Source organism: Lissotriton vulgaris, chromosome 10 (genome assembly GCF_964263255.1).
Source record: "Lissotriton vulgaris chromosome 10, aLisVul1.2, whole genome shotgun sequence".
Classification (NCBI taxonomy): Eukaryota; Metazoa; Chordata; class Amphibia; order Caudata; family Salamandridae; genus Lissotriton; species Lissotriton vulgaris.
Genome location: NC_141698.1, coordinates 711,519,824 through 711,537,694, shown reverse-complemented (window position 1 = coordinate 711,537,694; position 17,871 = coordinate 711,519,824).

Genomic DNA, 17,871 nt, shown 5'->3' with positions numbered 1-17,871 from the left:
GTACAAAAACTTTTTACGCATGCTGGCTGATCCCCTAACCTGTTACAGTGTTGCTTCCTTTTTAGGTCGAGCCTAGCGCAGCACGCATACGCTGATCTGCTCGACTTTATGTAAGGGCTGACCACACGCTCGTGCATGTGCTTTTGGTTTTGTCCCAGGCTATTGGCCTTTGCAAGCTTCTTTTAAACAAAGACAGCACACAATTTGTCAAAGGCTCTTTTTGTCCCGCCCATGTTCACGCTCACGGCCTAATGCTTGTGGTTACGCTCAGCAGCAGCATATGTTTCCATTTATCGTGCCCAGTCGCGGACGAGATAATTGGAAACATATGCTGCTGCTCCCAACCGCATGTGCACACCAGCAGTTCCAGCATCTCGAGACGGCTTTTATTTTTAGCTGGCTTTTTGAGCTTCGCTGATGTCCTCGTCAGTACTTCGTCTTGCCTTTCAGTTTCTCTTACTATTTTGCTCCTTTCAACTGTATTTCTGATTTGTATTTTCAGTTTTTTTTTGCATTCTGTATTTCTTTTCACCTTTTCCTTTGTCTCTTCCAAGTCCACTTTTAATTCTTTCTTCGGGTTTCGCAGCCTCGTTTCAGTAAACAATTAATGCTATAGCAAAAGAGGAACCTCTCGCCTCCTGGCATAAAGCCATTTTAGTACCAATTTTTAAAAAATGAGATAAGCAAGACCCTAGAAACTATAAACCAAACTCTCTCCTTGACAGTCCGGCAAAACTTATGGGCAGAGTTCTAATGAATAGATTGGAGACATGGGCACTGACAAATAACATCTTGATCCTGGCACAGTACGGCTTTAGAAAAGATAGAGGTACGCAAGATCAATGCCTGAATTTGAGCTTGCTTATAGCAAAGTACACCCATGTTAAGCAAGGTAATTTATATCTGGCCTTCATGGACCTTAGCGAGGCTTTGGATTGCCTATCTCACCCACAGTTATGGAGGATTATGAGGGAAATGGGGATAGACCAGGCAGTGACTAACTTCATAAGACAATTGTATACAAGAGCCGAAGCATATGTAAGGTACGGGTCACAGGGAGAGTGCAGAAGATGGTTTCCAGTTACTAGAGGAGTTTGTCAAGGGTGGGTTCTCGCCCATTTTTTGTTCTCGCTGAATACAAATGGGGTGGAGTGTAAATTGCCAGAATCATCCATAGATATGTCCAGATTGTGTGAATCGGGAGGTCCCTTCAGAAATTATTAAACACCTATGTAGATTTTATGAAAGGCTTGAATCTTCATACAAATGAATCTAAATCATTTGTTTTAATTGCAGGTCAAACGTTGAGTCTCAAGTCATAAAGAGGTACAGGCAGAGTAATTTCCATATCTAGGTGTAACTTTTTGTTTATAGAGCATCATGGAGGAGTATGGTAGAGAATCGTGGGGCCATGCTTGAAAAAAGTACAAACGCTATAAGTTCATTCTGAAAAATGCTGGGAACAATAAAGCCAGATATTTTAAGAAAGGTTTTATGGGGCAAAAAAATCCTGTGCAGTAGCTACATACGGTGCAGTAGTGTGGGGTCATGTTAATGCAAAGGGGATACAAATAATAGAGGATTCGTTCTGGAAATCGATGAAGTGCCTCCCTATTAGCTGTTCCAACTTTAAATTACATGAAGAGCTAAGTATCCCCTATATTACGGATCTGAAACGTTACACTGATTCTCATATGGCACTCAATATGGTGCAGAGACACTCTGTCACTTACCCAACAAATAATACAGGATTGCTTGTCCCTCGAACATAAAGAGAACATCCAATGGTTAAAGTATGTGAAAGACACCTTACATACTCTAGACTTCGGGAGTTTATTTGTTTCCACAGATAAATGTGATACCGTCTCGAAAAAATCTTTAAAGACCCGCTTGAAAACCACTGCTTATGAGAGGAGAACAGAAGTATACTGTTATAAACCGACCATCAGGGAATACGTTGAAGGCACTTGAAGGGATAACCTCCTATTTGGAATTTGTAAAAACACCACGTCACAGATTTATCTTGTTAAGGTTTCGTCTTAATTATATTTCTTGCCTGTTGGGCCACCCTGCTGTTATTTTCTCAGTGAATGATCTTCCTTGTTGCCCATGTGATGATTCCTCACAACAGACTGATTTGCATATTTTCTTTACCAGCAAATGTTTTTGTAAACAACGGAAAAGGTTCTTAATCACACTTTTACGTAAGTATAATTTTAGACAATGTCGCCGGCCCTTTATTTTTTACGCATGCTGGCTGATCCCCTAACCTGTTACAGTGTTGCTTCCTTTTTAGGTCGAGCCTAGCGCAGCACGCATACGCTGATCTGCTCGACTTTATGTAAGGGCTGACCACACGCTCGTGCATGTGCTTTTGGTTTTGTCCCAGGCTATTGGCCTTTGCAAGCTTCTTTTAAACAAAGACAGCACACAATTTGTCAAAGGCTCTTTTTGTCCCGCCCATGTTCACGCTCATGGCCTAATGCTTGCGGTTACGCTCAGCAGCAGCATATGTTTCCATTTATCGTGCCCAGTCGCGGACGCGATAATTGGAAACATATGCTGCTGCTCCCAACCGCATGTGCACACCAGCAGTTCCAGCATCTCGAGACGGCTTTTATTTTTAGCTGGCTTTTTGGGCTTCGCTGAAGTCCTCGTCAGTACTTCGTCTTGCCTTTCAGTTTCTCTTACTATTTTGCTCGTTTCAACTGTATTTCTGATTTGTATTTTCAGTTTTTTTTTGCATTCTGTATTTCTTTTCACCTTTTCCTTTGTCTCTTCCAAGTCCACTTTTAATTCTTTCTTCGGGTTTCGCAGCCTCGTTTCAGTAAACAATTAATGCTATAGCAAAAGAGGAACCTCTCGCCTCCTGGCATAAAGCCATTTTAGTACCAATTTTTAAAAAATGAGATAAGCAAGACCCTAGAAACTATAAACCAAATTCTCTCCTTGACAGTCCGGCAAAACTTATGGGCAGAGTTCTAATGAATAGATTGGAGACATGGGCACTGACAAATAACATCTTGATCCTGGCACAGTACGGCTTTAGAAAAGGTAGAGGTACGCAAGATCAATGCCTGAATTTGAGCTTGCTTATAACAAAGTACACCCATGTTAAGCAAGGTAATTTATATCTGGCCTTCATGGACCTTAGCGAGGCTTTGGATTGCCTATCTCACCCACAGTTATGGAGGATTATGAGGGAAATGGGGATAGACCAGGCAGTGATTAACTTCATAAGACAATTGTATACAAGCATTAAAAGTGTTAGTAAGCAAGGGGCCCCAAAGGTCAGGGCTGTTAGTAAAGAAATCTATTGGGGCACCATCTATACCAGGTGCCTTATTACTGGTACATTGTGCCACTGCTACTCATATCTCCACAGTATCAATAGAAGAGTGACACTAGAGGGTGAAACAAGCTCTTCTTCAAATAACCCGGGACTGACATGTGGAGTGTTAAAAATGTTGCTAAAATGCACCACCCATGAGTCCTCATCCACGTGCGTGTCCAAGTTAGGCTTGGAGTTCGCTTTTAAAAATGGAGCACTGATCGTTGACCAAAAATCCCTTGCGTTATTTGTGATAAATGCTATAAGTATTTTTTACCAGGCTTCTTCTTTCAGTGTCTTTAGTCTGTACTTCCTGGCCGTAGAGTAAATTAGGCGGGCTTGTTTCACAAGTAGTTTTTTTTTATACAGACTTAAGTGATCGGTGTAGGTCAGAAAGTGCTGAGGTGCAATCATGGTCGAGCCATTTTGGTCCCTTAGATTTATGTGTCCCACCACTCTTAAAGAGATTGGTTTCCATCGCCTACAATATGGTTTTGAATGCCTCAGTAGTAGACTCTGAGTCCAGATTTGGGTCAAGACATATTACTATTTCATTTTTCTATTGGTAACTACCTGAGGAATAAGAACACTCTTATCAATACCCCCCCACCCCCCCACTTAAGTGTTATGCCATTCTTTCTTGCTAAGGTGGGTTTTAAATGTGAAAAGGTAAGGCCATGAATACCTGGCCAGTTCATATGCCAAGTTAAAGATGCACAGTCGCTAAAACTCAAAAATTCAGCTTTCCTATTGCTAAAAGTTCCTCCCAGTCTAGCAGAAGCTATTATAAAGTCTATTGAGGAACTATGGCCCCCATTAGGATGACGGTCGGACTTTGTCCGCCCGTCATCCTACCGGTGAATGCGACCAGCCGCCATAAGGGCGGGGGTCCCGTTGTACATATTAGAATGCGCCCGCCACAGTGGCGGGAGCTTGCCGCATTTTTAGCATTGCGGCACCGCCTGCCGCAATGCTAAAAATGCACGTTGTGCATTTCAATGCACAACATGACAGGCACCGTGAGGGGACTGTCATGTTGTGCATTGAAATGCAGGGTGGTACCATAGGTACCCCCCATGTGCACCACCACCCCCCAGAGTCCTAGGGGCCCGCAACAGGCCCCCGCAGGGAGACTCCGCATGCCTTTCTGTGGCGTCATTGCCACCACAGAAAGGCATTCACAAATGCCCATCATAATATGGCTGGCGGTGTCTAATAGACACCGCCACCATATAAACCCTTTTCTGCCCAGCCGCAAGGCGACCGGGGGTGGAAAAGCGGCGGACAGTCTTTCCGTCCACCGCGGTACCCCCGCCATGCTAATATGGCGGGGGGTCATTCAGGGTAGGATGGCGGGCGGATCATCCCCGCCAGGCCGGCGGTGGCTACCGCCAGCCTGGCGGGGGGATCCGCCCGCCATCCTAATGGGCCTTTATGTGAGGAGGAGCAAAAAGTTTCTAGCGGGAGACTGGTGGATTCCGATCGAGGGTTCATGACCTCCAAATCTTTTATAAAAATACGTTTGTTTAGGGCACTTCCAGAGGGATTATGAGTGAAGTGAATATTTGGGCCTCAGCCCTCATTTAGCAAACCACAGATTGGGGTTGGTGCAAAGAGACAAGGATGTACATTAAAGTCTCCTATCCAGAGCACCATTGTATCTTTCTTACTTAAACCAATTATCCTATTCATGTTTTCCTCTACTATTACAACAACTTTATACATTTCACTCCCAAATAAATTATCATAAAAAATTGATCAATAACATGCTGTTGCCTTCGGGACCTTTAAAAAGTAACATAATAAAATATTGACATTCATTATAAAAGTATAAAACTTCAAATCTCAGGATGTTCTTTAAAAATGTCGCAAACCCACCCTTCGCCCTTCCAGAGGTTGAGGCAATTGCATGACCTATATCCATCTATGCTAACAAGGACCCCCTACGCAGGTCTCTTGCAGAGATATTGAGTAGAAGGCGGAAATGTATTTTAACCAATCTGGGTCCAACAGTTTCTGTCCCAATTCTGCAATGTTCCATGTAATTGCGGTGAAGGTATGAATATCCTTTGGGGGAGAAACTTTAACAACAAAGCTTTCCCGGAATGCAGACCCCGCTACATTCTGAGCTTTCTCCCTACTACACAGTCAATCACAAGCCTCCATATCCGTCAATACCATAAAAAGATTTGAAGGAGGTTGTAAAGGGGTAATTTTTCCGCTGTAGTGTGAGTGCGATTGAAACCCCGTTCTGTTAAAGATGGAGTCTTGGGCCCTATTTCCAGTTATGCCTGGGTGGTGCAATGGTGGTTTATAAAAGAAACTAGGGGGTAGAGCAAATATTGGTGCACATTCTGAGGGATTATTGTGTAACAATTGTAATAACTTTTAAGCCATAGCCGGGGATTGCAAAGTTTGCACCACGCTGTCCACAGCAATAGATTTTGATTGCTTCCCAAGCCAATATACTCTATGCGTCATTAAGATATTACAATAATCCTCGGCCCGGCCATTTGCAGTTTTGTTAATCTAATGACGTGCCTTATCGATTAGTTGGATGGTGGTTTCTCTTTGGTCTTTTCTTAGCGAGAAGTGTGGCTCAATGATTAGAGCAGGCAGACCTTGATGCAGAGCTCTGGCCAGGGACCAGGGTTCGATTCCTGCCCCGGCGGGTCTCAGGCTTGTTAATTCCCCTGACTGGATATTCTCACCTCAGTGCCTATTCTGATCATGGGTCCCACGCTGCAACTCTGGGCAATAGCTTGCTTAGTCTCCACAACTGCCCCCACAACGGAGGGATGCCTGGTCTGCACCATGGGGGTGCCCAGGGCTGAACACTTCACAGGGAAAGCCAGGAAGGGTTCTCTTGCGGTATTCGTACAAGTGCCGGGAAGCCCACTGTGGGTAACTGTGCGCTATACAAGTACAAAAAACATTTACATTTAGCGTCGGGGTGTTTGCCAGAATGACTACATAGGGACAAGCAGCTGGGGGAGGTCTAGCCTTGTCCCTTCGTACAACCTTTGTAAAAGGTTAGGGCCCTAATTGCTAAAGTCCCCTGAGCCATAGCCCTGTGGTCTGAATGAGAAGAAGGTACTGTCTCTGGTCCTTGATTTTGAGTCACAGATGGGGCCGGGGGAATGAACGTTGCCCTAAGTAGGTGCTCGGGTTACTAAGGGCACGCTATGAGTTTGGCGGGTTACTGCATGATTTTTTTACCACTTGCACCTTCTGCATGATTTTGCGACTGCCCTTGGCCGTTTTCTGTAGTCGCGCCCTCTCCCAATGGCATACATCTTAATGTTCGTAATTGCTTTATTGCTTTTTCAATTAAATCTAAGCGCCGGGTTATAAGAGCTAAAAGTTCCTTGAATTTTTCCAGAAGCACTTCCATATTCGGGGCCAAACATGGGGCAACTATCTCTCCTCGAGTTTTTCCATGTTACCACCTGCTACACTTTCTGATACGATCTGACATTTTCGTGGTCTCTTTGAAATAATTATCGATGGCTTTTTTCTCTTTTGCATCAGTACCACATCCCTTGAAATGTGTACCTCTATTGGTGGAGTACAAGTGCTTGCAGTGGAGGGAGATGGAAAAGAAGGGCTCGTCACACCCATGTTTGTCCCCAGCAAGGTTAGTACCTGACTCTCACTGGTCTCACCGGTCAAACTACATGGTATATCTTTACTTATTACACTATCTTCACCCAATGATAGTCTCTTATCTGCTTGGTCAATTTCTAAGGCAATCGTGGAAGAAGCCTTTGCTAAAAAGCTATCCAGACAAGTGAAATGTACCTCTTCTGTCGATGTTTGCGCTGCTTTCTTTCTTCCCAAAATAGCAACTTTTTTTTTTACCATCTTTAAGCTTTTATCAAATGATAAACGTCAGAGGGGGGGGGGGGGCTCAGCCCAGCTGACTCTGGGCTCCAACGGGCGTGGATGGGGCCGCCCTTGGCTACTCAATAACTCCCTGAGATGACTGCGAGGTTGTGCATGTACATAGCATTGTCAACATCCCTGTCTCACCTCTTGTCTCACCTCTTGTCAAGCAGGCTGACGTTCAGTAGAATACTTTAACTCTGCATTTTGTTTAGGGACACATTAGTTTAATTGCATATTACACATTCGTCTTATAAAACATTCGAGGAGGTTTGGAAGGAGTCCTAATGGGCACATTCTCAAATGCCTTTCAGAAATCTACATAGTTTGCAAGTACTTGCATTTTCAGTATTTTGTAGACACATGTTTATTAGTGCCGGTCATGTTTGTGATTGGTTAATTGTCCTGTGACTCACAAGGTAACCTGTTTCTTTGTGTTTGAATTGTCTAAGGTTCATACATCTAGAATATCTAAGAAGTAATGTATGAAAAATAAATTGGAAAAGTGGGAAACAGTGAGCAGAGAATGTCTCTCTCTCTGTTTCTACTTTCTTTTATAAAAAGTTAATGCAGGAATTCTGAGAAAAGCAAAAATCAGAGGTACTCAGCTGTGCACTGAATCAGTGCAGCTCTTCATAAGGCCCTTGATGTTTGGGGCCTTTCTTATGTTTGGCAAATGTGGTTCTAGTCGCATAGATAAGTCTGAACGTTGATGGTGAATGGTGATCAGTGGTGTAACATTAGCCCCTGCAGCACCCGCGGTGCGGGGAGGCCCCGGGCTCCAGGTAGCCTGTCTCTGGCACTGTGCTCTGGCAGCAGCCCCCTGGCGTGAGAGCTCCTGACTGGTCCTGGAGCGTGGGAAGCCCCCTCCATGTACTTTGCAAGGGGGCGGGCCTCAAGGTTCTACAGCACTGGTGGTGATACTTCTAGCCCATAGATACAGCAGTAAGCTAATCATCTGTCCCACTGCTGCCAAACTGGGAAGCGTTTGCAAATTCGGACAATGAGGCGCCTCTAGTTCTGCCATTGGCAATGAGTGCCTAAACGTAGTTTTTTTTTACCATGATTTTTGAGGACCAGTATTGATTATTTGTTTGGTGGTGGTATATAGATAGTAATATTCCTCTAAATTGGATCATAGTCTTCTATGCCTGATCTCATTATAAGGCCCCTGAACATTAGGATATTGCCTAGATTTGAAAAACATTGTTACAGACTCTACCGTTTGGACTGTCACATTTGGACTGTCTCTTTGTTATAGAATGACTGAGTCACCCAATGAGATGTCAAATGCACATGCTGGGTGAATACGAAGACACTTTGGTCCATGCATGTCTTCAGCTTACTTTCCCGCTAGTTTCCTTTTGTCTTGCTTTAATGATACCCATTTATTTGACTCTTTTTTGGTAGCTTTTCATGGTATACACCTCCATTTCCTATGTATTTGTTGAGTTACTGTACCATGTCTCACTTGTACTGGATGACGATTTGGAGATTTTATGTTCAACAAACTCTGTTGTTGCACTGTTTTCACCAAAGGATAATCTTGAGGCCTAATTCTGAGTACAGCGGTCCTGGAACTGCCATTCCTGTGGATGCCGGTCCAACTGCTGACATCACATTGGGCCTCCTGCTCAATTACCATGGTGGCGGTGGGACCGCCACAAGACTGCCACCACCCGCAAGATCTAGGAACCCACAGCGGTCTTGGAGGGGAAAGCAGGCGGGAATCGCGGGGATGTCGATGCCGGCTCCGCTGAGTAGATTATGACCTGCCTTTCCAACAAGCATTTCATGGCAGGGACCCCACAATGAAATGCTTGGCAGAAATGAATGGAAAGGGGCCCTCTACAGGGCCCAAAGTCAAATCTCCCCAAGGGGCTGTGTACTGGGGCATGCACTATGCAATTCTTGCATCATCATGGGTGCACTGTGTAGCATGCGTGACATGCTGCATGCGCAAAGTCCACCCAATGTGCACAAGGCACTGTACTGCAGTGGCATGTCTTGATGGCTTTGTCTAAGGGCCACAACATGCCACCACAGTAAAATAGCCACCACCTCACCACCAGTCCTGGCTTACTGTTGTATTCCGGCGGCGGGATTGCAGATGGCTTAGTGGTCGTCCTCAGACCACCATGGCAGTGGTCCAGAGGGAAGACCGCCAAAGTTGGAATCGGGCCCTTATTCTTTGTAGATTCTAGTATTTAAATGTAAAATATGACCTACAGGTCTGATTATTTTATTTTAGTTCTTGGTAAGGAAACAGGGGCATAGGGGCAATACCTCTTGTTAAAATGTGGCAGTCTCTTGGAAGCTAGCAAGGCTCTTTAGCACAAGAAGAGAGACATGATTTCCCCTTAAATTATTGACAAGATCACTTCTAGACAGACATATCTCTTATACAAATATTTAGGTATATGAATGATCTCAAATTAACTTACTTCTCTTCCAAATACCATTGCTTCTGTCTGGTCAATTCCAGACAATATTGTCATTATGTGTAAAGAAGGCGTTATAAGCCCATGGTAATTTGATGGGTGTACAGCGCACTAAGACAGTATGATCAGGCTATCTCTTACAAATACATCTACAGGAGCACTGGTATACCATCCTGGACACATACACCTCTCTAGCCTTTATCTACCCTTCCAACTGCTGAATACGTTTAAATCCAGATAGAAAGCTCCTTTTTAAACTGAGTCAGTGCTGAATCCATTTACTGCTCATCAGCTTCTGCCCTGTCCATGTGACTCCAAGGTAGCATACTTGCCACCTATCTCTTCAAAAATAAGGATTCTGACTTATGTGGGTGCATGATGTTCAGGCAGTATATGGGCCTCACCACTGTGCATTATGGTATTGGTGTTAGAGAAAGCCAGGAGGATAATATATTAATTGACATTACTATATAACATCCGGACTGGATGTTGATCAACCCTTCATAACTTACCTGGAACGTTGTGTGCTATTTGGGCTGTTTGATATATTTGAACTGTAGATTGCACTTGAAGGAACAATAATTGTTCTGGGTTTTATCCCAGGGACATGGCATAATATAATCATCTTGGAAATAGCCATGTTTTTATCTCTTTTCTAAAGTGTAAATTCTCCTGAATGCTTTGAAACTTGACTGGTGGTGAGTGTCAGAGCTTGGTGGCTAGTACTGAGAAAGCGGTACTCCTGTGAATTTCTTATAGTAAGGCCATATGATGACCTGTGGTGCAGGTCTGATGTGCAGTGTCCTTTTAGATTTCTATTACTTGAATTTAACTTATAGGGATAGTGGTTATTTTCCTTGGGAGGCTCTGTGGACAACACAGAGTGCCTTGAACATTGTTTGTCTAACTTCTAGCAGCCTGTAGAATGTTTTCAGGAATAGAATCATGCAATCTCTTGGGAGGGGTCAGAGAAGGAGTTTTGCAGCAGCGTTTTGGATTCATTGTATTTTGTATATGATGAAACTGGGGGCAGCAAGTTATAGATTATTGGCATGGTAAAGCTTGGAGATTACAAGTGTAAGAATAACTTGTAGCTTTTGTTAGAATCCAAAATATGGGAAGATGCACTTCATTGCTTTTTTATTGTGTAGCAGCTGACCTTTGTGTCCTTGTTGACATGTAGCATCAAGAATAGGTCTGAATCCATGGTTGCAGCTAGGTCTTTTACCTGTCTTGAAGTTGTTAGAGAGGCATCGAGTTTCTTGTGAAATATGGTGGTAGGGGGGAGTTTTGCCATTTTCCACAGGTCACGATCTCTGTCTGTGTGATGCTTAGCTTTAGATGGTTACTCATCACCTAAGCATTTCTGGCACAAAGGCAGTCATCCAATTTTGATTTGTAAAGGTTTTCCGGGCTATTGATATTTAGAATGATTTGTGTATCATCCACATAGCTGCAACAGGTGAGGATGAATAATGTAATCAGGCCCAGTAATGCAGTCCCTCTGAGGGACGCTGAACTTTTAGGAGAGAGGGGCTGATAAAAAAGGTGGTAGGTATACCAAGCTTCTTCTGTCTTTAAGATAGGAGGCAATCCATTTGAGAGGATTTTCATGTATTGAAGATCATAGAGTCTTTGTAGAAGTATGTGGTGGTAGACGGTGTCAAATATTGCTGATAGGTCTAGTAGAATAGGGTGCCCTTTCCATTCTTGTCTACTGTGAGCTTAAGGTCATTCCAAATGGATATGAGGGCTGACTCTGGGCTTCCACCTCATTTGAATCTGATTGTCAGTCTGACCACAAGTCATATAAACTGGGACAATTGAGTAAAAACTGCTCCTTCAATTATTTTACATAAGAACAGGCCATTAGATACTGGTCTGTAGTTTGCTGGTATGGTTGGGTTGAGGTTTTTCATTTTGAGGAGTTGTCTAATGTAGTAGGTTTAAACCTCAGTGGGAAAGAGCCTACTTCCAATGATGTGTTGAGTAAGCTTCCACCTACCTCTCCAGAGCAGGATAAGAGAAGGTTATCTTTTTTTGAAAAAATATTCTTTTTATTAAACAGTTCGACCAAATACACATCAAGTGATAACATGCTAATATTCCTATCATCATCAACAACATTCCATACAATCAAAATAATACACCGCTATTACAAGTGGTGGATCAAGGGAATTCTTGTGCTTCAGCATCTCTCCGATGGTCCGGTGGAGCACAGATGTCCCCCCGTGTTGGTTCCAAGCACCCCACACCCTACACCATTTCCATGGGCAACCCCTGGCAATGTAGACTGACTTCTCCCTAAACATACACCAGTCCAAGTCCTCCGCGCACTTCTCGATCTGGGGCGGGTGGCTAGCTCCCCACAGTTGGGCGATATTACGCTTCGCTATCATAAATACCAACATTGCCCACTGCTTTGTGCAGGCATTTAGGTCCGTTGGTTCCCAGACAATTAGGATGCACCTGCGGGCCTCCGGCTGCAGGTCTATCCATAGAACCACCCTCATCATGTGTTGTACCGCTCCCCAAAATGTTTGTATGCATTGGCAGTGCCACAGTATATAAAAAAAATGTCCCCAGTTCCCCAGAGCCCCTCCTACACTCTCCGCTTTCTGAACGACCCATTCACACAAGACCGTGTCCTGTAACGTAGGTCCTATGTAGTATCTTTAGCTGCATCAGCCTCAGCCTCATCTGAATTACCACTACTCGCAGGGCGGAGATCGCCTCCTGCCAATCCTCATGATCCAATTCCAGGTCATCCTCATTCCAGTGTGTTTTAACAGTAAGCAAGGGATCTTCCATGTTATTTATCAGCTTCCTATAAATCAGAGAGATGGTTTTCTCCGGAAGATGTAGAGAAAGACGGTGTAGCTAAACTCTAAAGGAATTGATACTCCCTAAAATAGAATCTAAACACAATAATAGACCCTTTAGAGCAATCAAATAAATGTGTGCTGAAACAAAAATTTTTTTACGAAAAATCCTTTAATTTATTATATATTATTTGTTTTTAGTATATTTTGTTTGTTATTTATATCTTTTGTACAGGATTCATTCACTTTTTTTTCCTCCTTTCATTGTTTACATTTGAGATAAAAATTTGATGTGTATTCCCAGGTTATCAAAAAGTGTTAATAAGTGAAAACAAAGACATTTACATAAACACAATCACATATATACATTAAACCCCGTGATATACGAAAATATTCAGTTGTTGGTAATTTGATGAAGGCAAAGCGGTTGAGTGGAACTACGCGCGTTTCGGCCTGAGGCCTTCGTCAGGTGACCGTCAATCGTATATTAAACATAAATCAAAAAATAGTGATAAAACACAACAAAAGACAGGATGACGTATCAACGTTTTTGCTTCTTGTGATGTCAGGTTTATCGTTAATTCAATGTTGGGTATTCTTATTTACTCCTGCCACGTGGTTTTAATGTCCATCAAATCACATCGTGTATTTAGAGGGTAATTGTGAAGCTTTGGAATCCTTAATTTACAGGACTGGTTCTTAAAAATCTGGCATTTCTGAAGTATATTTTTTTCCGCACTGTGAGCTACCGGAGAGGTACAAGCTTTTAAGACACTTTCTGTATTTTTATTCTGAATCTTAATATAGTGGCGCTTTCAGCTGTACTTGCTTGGGATATTTACCTCTTACACTTCCGGTGCCAAAGCGTTCTATCGGGGGTTCTGTTATGCTGGTGCTTTCCGATGTCCGGACATCAGAATAAAAATACAGAAAGTGTCTTAAAAGCTTGTACCTCTCCGGTAGCTCACAGTGCGGAAAAAAATATACTTCAGAAATGCCAGATTTTTAAGAACCAGTCCTGTAAATTAAGGATTCCAAAGCTTCACAATTACCCTCTAAATACACGATGTGATTTGATGGACATTAAAACCACGTGGCAGGAGTAAATAAGAATACCCAACATTGAATTAACGATAAACCTGACATCACAAGAAGCAAAAACGTTGATACGTCATCCTGTCTTTTGTTGTGTTTTATCACTATTTTTTGATTTATGTTTAATATACGATTGACGGTCACCTGACGAAGGCCTCAGGCCGAAACGCGCGTAGTTCCACTCAACCGCTTTGCCTTCATCAAATTACCAACAACTGAATATTTTCGTATATCACGGGGTTTAATGTATATATGTGATTGTGTTTATGTAAATGTCTTTGTTTTCACTTATTAACACTTTTTGATAACCTGGGAATACACATCAAATTTTTATCTCAAATGTAAACAATGAAAGGAGGAAAAAAAAGTGAATGAATCCTGTACAAAAGATATAAATAACAAACAAAATATACTAAAAACAAATAATATATAATAAATTAAAGGATTTTTCGTAAAAAAATTTTTGTTTCAGCACACATTTATTTGATTGCTCTAAAGGGTCTATTATTGTGTTTAGATTCTATTTTAGGGAGTATCAATTCCTTTAGAGTTTAGCTACACCGTCTTTCTCTACATAGTTTACCTTCCCTACAAGTAGCTAACTGTTTACATTGTAGGGGCCCCTTCTTTTTCATAGAATTTCTCCGGAAGATGTCCATCTAGCACCCCATCCTCAAGGGGAGAGCATCTGGGAGTGTTGCGTCCCTAGGATGTGTGTAAGCAGCGCATGTTGAACCTGGAGGTAGCGGAAATTCTCACTATCATTTAAGTTGTACTGCTGCTTAAGTGAGTCAAAGGTGTGTATTGTTCCGTTTCCCCAAATGTCTTTTATTTGTGAGATCTCAATGAGGTCCCACTTATCAAACCCCTTGAACTTCCAGAGGCTTTCCAATTTCTCTGAATTCCAAAGGGGGTGGGCTAGCGTGAGTTTACCTTCCAATTTGAGGTGCCTATTGGCCACATGCCATACCTGGATGGCGGATGTATGACGTTACAACGCATGCTTTTACAACGCATGCCTTTACAATGCGGTTTTTACAACGCATGCCTTTACAATGCATAGTGCTTTGGGGCGCTGGAAAGTGAATAGTTTAATTTACTATTCCAACTCCAGTCCCCGTGGATAGTAGGGAAGCTGTTGGATAGTACATTAAACCTATTCCCTATCCTAGAGCGCGCCCCAGCGCAATGTGTTCTAATGGTTTGCGTTGTTAAAGTTGCGTTGTAATGGTAATGCGTTGTAAAAGTTTCATTGTAAAGGTTGTTTACCCTGGACGGCATGTGCAGTTGGTCCTGTGAGAAGAAATCTGTGGGGCCCAGCATATAGCGCTCTAGTGTATTCTCCCCCTGGGAGATGCCATCTATCCATATTGAACCCAGGATCATTTGGATGCCCATAGATCGCGTGATTGATATCCGCCAGTTGGGATGCCCAGTAGTACTTTCTTAGGTCAGGCACCCTATTCCGCCATCATACCTGTTGAGCGTGAGCTTGGAAAACGCTATGCAGGGGTTTACCACCCTAAAGGAGCTGTCTCTGGAGAGACTCAATTTCCCTGAAATAAGATGCGGGAACCGGATCCATTGTATTTTGGAGCGCATACAGGAACTGAGGCAGAGCCATCATTTTAAAGAGTACTGCCCTACCTAACATGGAAAGTGAAAGCGCCTTCCAACGCACCACGTCATTACTGAGCCGCGACAGGGGTGGGCCCAGATTATTAGTGTAACAGAGTTTTGATCGAACGTGATATATATGCCGAGTTATCGGAAACCTTCGAGAGCAATTTGGATTGGGCAAGTGTCTGGAATGACTGGCTAGTCACCCCCCAGGACATATAGCACCAACTTGGACCAATTTATAGCAAAGCCTGAGTATCTGCCGAAAATTGCCAGTAAGTCTAAAAAGCAGATCACTGACCCTCTCGTATTAGGTGAAGGTTATCTTTAAATATTTTTGGAGGTGCTAATTCTGAAGGTGTTCCTGATCTTCTTCTTGTGACTGTAATTTTGTGGCATTCTTTTTCTGTGAGCATATTGATAATATTAATTGATGGATAAGTTTTTTTGACCCTTTTTATGGTGATTGAAATGTGTCAGAGGAAGCTGTGCTCTCCTTAAAGTAATTATCTATCTTTTTAATTTCTGACATCAATTCAAGTCTTGAAATTGTCTTGTTTTGTGTTTTGGCACTCTAGCTTGCAAAATTCTGCTAGAAACTTGTGGACTTTCTTATAAGGGTAGTCAGCTTCATATTTGGACTGGTGTTCAACAACTTATGTTCTGCAAAGATGGTTGCCTAATTTGCCATTTTGCATGTGGCATTTATTAATTTTGGAATTGGTCAATGCACTGTAATTGCACAGTCTGCGCACTATGTTATTCCAGGGAGGCTAGAAATGACATAACCTCCTCAAATGCCTTACAGAATTAAAAAAAATATGAATGAACCTTTGAGCACAGTTATGCGTTGGACAAGTGTTGAACGTTTTAGATGAAATTGGAAGCTAAAAAGGTCTCACTCCTGCTGTATTGAGGATTTTATTTGCAAAAATGAAATATTCTTTCACTTTAAAAATCACAGTAGGAAAATACCTTATTCTGTTTTGTTTGACTAGGCTTTATGATTAAATGTGTTTCAGTTTCTTCCTGAACAACTTTGAAATAAGATCTGAAACGCTCGTGGTGATTAAGTCATCGGTATGTCTGATACATTCATCACTGTAACTCTTTATAATTTATGAGTGCTGAACATGCATTTTTAATGAATACAAGTTCTAATCACACTTTTAAATACTTCCGTGTTTGTACGGCCTAGGTCTCAGGAAGAGATGGAGTGCATTGGCATTGATGCCCGGCGCACAGCATGCGGTTAGTGCCTCAGTGAGTAGGTGAGTGATGGATTGCTATCAGTTAAATGAAAGGCAAGCTTCAGTGACCCTGAAATTGGACAAAAATTCATGTTTAATAATCAGAGAATGACAACCATATTCGTCTGCCATATTGAAATGATTGTAATCTGAAAAAAGATGGCTTTTTTTTAAGAGAGAACCAGGAGCGGCCCTTGCAAGTAAGAGTGGTGGGTCTGGTGGGGGGAGGGGGACTTGACAGACGATGACGAGGGAAAATTAAATAAATATTTAATATTCCTTCGTCATCATCTGTTGACCCTCCCACCCAGCCCCACCCCTCTTACCTGCCCGGGCCGCTCCTGGAGAGACACAAGCTATTTGGTATTGATCGTTCCAATACCAACCCTTTTCAAAGACATGACTCCTGCTCATGATCAAAAACAGTATTAAGCTCTAAATTATTGCGATCAGTTTTCCTGATAGGCTGTATAATTGCGGAATCATATCATGTATTGAGCTCTGGTACCATCAGGGCAGCAATTGAAGTAATACAGAGCCATGATCACTTTATGCCCAATGGTGATTATTAAAGTTGTGGTTTACAATGCTGCATTGCCATAGCGGGAGTTCATTTGACTGTACAGCACTGCCACCTGAAATAAATCAAGACTTGTATGTTTGTGTTACACCTTTATTTGCAGTTGTCTCTTTTCTAAGTGACCAAGTGCCTATTGTAGCATGCTGGTTGCTTCTCACTCAACCTCTTAATTCCTTGAGACCTTAGATAGGTGACATTATTAGATGAATGCACTGGCAATTGAAGGAAGAGTTGTCTGGGAATATGACATCAGATATGTTGGATTTCCTGTCCTTGGCCTGTAGTTTCCTAACAAGGATTCATAGGTAAGAATTAGCCCGGGTGAATGTTCTTTACACAGGCATAATCTTTTATAACTTCTGACATTTTGCATTGTGCATGTCAAACGAAATGTTTGAGATTCTGAATTTATACCACACAATTGAGATTTAGTAGAAATCCAATTGTAGGAGCATGGGAACAATGTGAATGCACAGAACTGGGTCAGCTGTTGATCACATGCCACACAATTTTCACATTTTTTAGGGCAAAATGCATGCTCATGTTCATGATGGATGCATGAATTAATTTTGTATTAAACGAAATGCCAGACTGGCCTTTCACATAACAATTTGTAATTGTGCCTTATTTCTTTGGCCATTTTGCATAATTTGGGAGAAGAAATTCATGCAATTTCCACACAGTCCTACTTAGAATTAACCTTAAAAGTGTTTCTTTGCAAAACCCCACTCCGGAGAAGCATGAAGAAGCCATAGGACAACTGCTTAGGTTTACACTCTCAATGGTATCCCATAGTCCAACCTTACTACCATTTACAGACCTCTTCAGCCAGGCCTGATGCTCTTGT